General features: G+C 39.5%; 1 protein-coding gene across 1 annotated transcript in view; it reads right to left on the minus strand.

Annotated features, from left to right (window-relative positions):
* The window catches only part of LOC143301429 (uncharacterized), a 35,107-nt gene that overhangs the window by 29,666 nt on the left and 441 nt on the right, over window positions 1–5,000 (minus strand). The window lies entirely within an intron of this gene.

Below are 5,000 nucleotides of genomic sequence, written 5' to 3' on the forward strand. Positions count from 1 at the left end.
CCCCAACCCCCCACCCCCCCCCCCACACACACCCACATACACACACACACACCCACACACACACCCCACGCACCCCCCCAAACCCCCCCCCCCCACACACACACAAACAAAAAATTAAAAAAATAAATAGAAGGAAAGACTGAACAAATCTTCATTCGTCGTTCTGCCTTTGTTGGAAGAACAAACAGCAGCCGTTTATTAAGTTGTGGCAGATTTCTTTGCTTGCTTAAGAAAAAGAAAAAAGGAGAAAAAAAAAAGAAAGAAAAAAAAAGAAAAGAAAAATCATTTATATTATTGCTTTACACGTCTGAATGTTATCATAAAAACAAGGAAAAGATAGAAGACGGGGGGTCGTGTAAATGAAATGAAATGAAATTATGGTGCTTAGAGCCTCGCCGACCACTAAGGCCATCTCAAGGCTATCGCCACGTTAATAGCTACTACAAGGATAAAAAAAAAACAAAAAAAACACACACCAACAAACAATAAAAACAAGTCACCACTTTAAGCTTTCCACTCAAAGTTTAAAAAAAACCCCAACCTTCCATAGTTTAAAACCTTCAAATCTGATTCAAAATGTTCACTTCTTTCAAGAAGTCCCATCAGCGCCCACGGCAGGACATCACGAAACAAGGTCTTCAAAGAAACCGCCGTGTACTGTCTGTGTCTAACGTTATGCAGCGCAGATCCCAACAGTCAAGGAGCACGTGTTTCACAGTGAGAGGCTCATCACAGGGAATACATCGAGGGGGAGTGGGGGTGGGGAGGGGGGGGGGGTCGTGTGAGGCGGAGGGAGACGTATGGTGAGTTTGTGGAAACAGGACAGATGGAGATGGAATCATAGATGGATATTTTGATATAAAACAGAAGTAGAATTAAACAAACAAGAGAGGCAAGGCCTTCAAGACTCACTTGTGATACACTTAAAAAAACCCCACAAAAACCCCCTAGCTTTTTATGTATTGAGTATAATTTCAAAATGTAATGTTTAAGATGAGAAAGATCAGTTTAAAGCAAATGAAGTCCCCCTAGCATTAATTACAGAGTAATTTCCCTTTTTTTACTATCTGCACCAAAACGTTTCCAAATAAATAAAACTTCCATGCTTAGCAAAAGAAGTTCCTGTTTGAACAAAAAATGATAATAATGACTGCTCTTGTTGTTGGGTCAGAATATCAGATCAAAGTGCCAAGTTTAGAGAATACAAAAAATATGAATATAACAGCAAATGCAGTTTGCATATAATTAGGCTTCATTTTTTTTGTGTGTGTGCCCATCCCAGAGGTGCAATATTGTTTTAAACAAGATGACTGGAAAGAACTGAATTTTTCCTATTTTTATGCCAAATTTGGTGTCAACTGACAAAGTATTTGCAGAGAAAATGTCAATGTTAAAGTTTATCACGGACACACAGACACACACTCAGACACACACAGACAAACACACACACACACACACACACACACACACACACACACACACATACACACACACAGACAACCGAACACTGGGTTAAAACATAGACTCACTTTGTTTACACAAGTGAGTCAAAAATCACTTCATGGAATTCGTGGGGGAAAAAAAAAAGGAAGTCGTTAATTTCACAAGAGAAACTAACTGATGTGAATTTGAGAAGCGAAAAACGTCACACAGCGTTTGCTTATATGTATATTATCAAGAAAAGACTTTATATATAAGTTTTTTGTAGTTGTTGTCCTGTCTAGGTATTTTTGTATTGTGACACTTTCAAACCGATCTTAAACCACAGCATCAACGTCCCCTGTGACTTTGCACGACACGTGTACAACAACAGTTTGAAGTGGAACGGAATTGTATGCGGGAAATTTCGTAAAGCTCTTCAGCCCAACACTAGAATATCTCCTCCAGCCTCTCGCCTCCCATCGTATTTACTTATTCATATCCTTCAAGCGTACGGTAAATCTTGGTCACGAAGACAGCATGGCTGTTGAAAGGGGAGCCTAAGAGGATGAGCTACCCGATTTAGCCAACAGTCAGACGTCATAAATATCAGTCGTAGATTTGTTTTATGTGGATACCCGACCTGGTTTTTGAACACGGAGAGGGGGTGGGGGTTGCGTTTGAAGGGGCTGGGGTGGTGGTGGGGGGGGGGGGGTGTGATGGGGGGGAAAGTGGAGGGACAGTGAGGAGAAAGGAGACGCGCGTGGAGGAGGTCCGGGATTTGGGGATTAGCTAACCGGATCTGCTGCACCAGTCAGCGAGCTATTTATAAACCAACATTTCTCTGTGAAGTGGGTTTGTTTGGACAGCTGGTGAACGGGGCTGTTTTAATTTGTGCAGCATTTACCTGGATTTGTTTGATTTAAACGAAGGCTTTTTTTGTAGATTCAAACTCGCAACCATCAATTTACTATGCTCACCCCTCTGAAAGTATATCTCCCTCCCCTCCTCACATTCTCTTGCAAACTAATCATGGGCAGCAACACTTATGCAATGAGTGTACACACACACACACACACACACACACACACACACACACACACACACACAGACAGACGGACACACACACACACACACACACACACACATACACAGACGGAGAGAGACAGACAGTGTGTGTGTGTGTGTGTGTGTGTGTGTGTGTGTGTGTGTGTGTGTGTGTGTGTGTGTGTGTGTGTGATTTCAAAATCAATAGCAAATATGAAAATAAAAGGGTGAAATAACCCCTCCTTGCTAAACCCCTCTGAAACATGTAAAACAAAAAGATACTTCCCCATCACCAAAAAGCCTCAATATTTCATTTGGTTGTACGCAATCACTATCACAAAAAATAGTATTTCGCGTTTTGACAGGTTCTGCAATAACGCTTTATTCCAACTTACTCCAGTCAAACGCCTTTTTGTAATCAACAAATGCATAGAAAAGTTGTTGCTCTCTCTCTCTCTCTCTCTCTCTCTCTCTCTCTCTCTCTCTCTATATATATATATATATATATATATATATATATATATATATATATATATATATATATATATATATATATATATGCACATATATTAATGTGTGTGTGTGTGTGTGTGCGCGTGCGCGCGCGAGTTCATGGTGTGTGTGAGAGCGCGCGCGCGCGTACCGTGCCACGACTTGTCATGCACCCTGTCAAAGACGATCTGCGTTGAAGTTCTTGCCTTTTTTTTTTGTGAACATCCACACGTGCATGTGTTTGTGTGTGTGTGTGAAAGCGGTCTATTGACAGTGGGGAGTGGCGGGGGAGGGGAGTGGGGGGGGGGGGGGGGGTGGGGGTGGGGGTGGGGTTAAGAATAGGCGACCGGAGAAAAGCAACGTGACCTGAACCAGGAAGAGTTTGTGGCTTTTGTACACAACTTCCCACACCGTTGGTATTTACAAAAAAAAAAAAAAAAAAAAAAAAAAAATATATATATATATACCTCACGATAACTTTAGAAAAAGGATTGTTATCTGTTATTCTCACTGTTTCTTCTTTCTGATTTGTCTCTTTTTTTTTCTATTCTTTCTTTCGCTTAAAACAACAACGACAACTCTTTTTGATGTTGTTCAGTGCCGGATCTGTTCCACTGTGCAAAAGAATGTCAAACGTATTTTGAAGGACACCAAAAGAAAAGTCGGATTTGCCTTCTTTCTCCGTGATTTATTCTAGTTTATTTCATTTTTTTAAATGAATTTATTTGTTTATTTATTTATTTATTTGTTTATTTATTTATTCGTCTGTCTATCTATCTATTATTTTATCATTATCATCATCATTATTTTCATTATTATTGTTATTGTTATTGTTGTTATTATTATTATTATTATTATCATCATCATTATGTTATTATTATGATCATCATCATCATCATCACCATTATTATTATTATTGTTATTATTATTATTATTTTCATTACCATTATAACTATTGTCAAATTTTTAAATGTTTATTTTTTTTAAAATTTCATTTCTATTTTGTTTTGCACAATATCATGGGCTTTCAATACACGTTTAATAACAACAAAACAGACTTGCTTGTAATACTCAAAGGGATTCGCTCACAGTGTCAGATGGTTGACTTTTTTTTTTTTCTCATTGCCTGACTAAGCGCGTTGGCTTACGCTGCTGGTCAGGCATCTGCTTGGCAGATGTGGTGTAGCGTATATGGATTTGTCCGAACGCAGTGACGCCTCCTTTAGCTACTGAAACTGAAACTGACACTGCATTTGGCTGTTCATCTGCTGTCAGTGGTTTCTGGGGATTGAATCTTTTTTTAAATTTTTTTATTCTTATTTCATTTCATTTTGTTGTTCGAATATCGTCCATACAGCGATTGAATGATTCCAATTTTGTTCTGAAAGATCTGGAAGTATCCAACATTCTTCTACAAATGAGCGATTATGTAATGGTGCACCAGGGAAGGCACTGTTCAAGAATGGCTGGACGAAGTTAGAATTCCAGCCAGTCCTGGGACAACCGTAGAATCGCACAGATTCCAACAATGGCCGGAACGTATGCACGCGCGTTTACGCGCTCGCACACACACACACACACACACACACACACACACACACACACACACACACACACACACACACACACACACACACACATTTGTACATTCGTAAAACATGCACACACAATCGCGTACGTAACATGGAACAATTACTTTTTATCCCTCTTTCTGCGAATGTGTCTTCACAATTTCAACAGTGGTTGACAATCAGACCAGCCTCGTAGTTCGACATTGTAATTTGCTGGCAATATTTCTGAAATATTTCCACTTGAATCAAAAGACTGCTGGCATTGTGATAACATCTTTTATATTCCTCGTGTCTAGTTTCAAACACACAGATGCAGACGTTGTATTTGAACAAGAGCTCTGAATGCTGCTATATACTGACATTGGGTAATGTCGTAACTTAATATCCTAAATTATGGGCCCGACAAAAACTTTTCGGGTGTTTTTGCAATGCAAGCATCAGCGAAAAGACATGCACCGTGTAATCCACCAT

This window comes from Babylonia areolata, chromosome 27 (assembly GCF_041734735.1).
Source record: "Babylonia areolata isolate BAREFJ2019XMU chromosome 27, ASM4173473v1, whole genome shotgun sequence".
NCBI classification, from domain to species: Eukaryota; Metazoa; Mollusca; class Gastropoda; order Neogastropoda; family Buccinidae; genus Babylonia; species Babylonia areolata.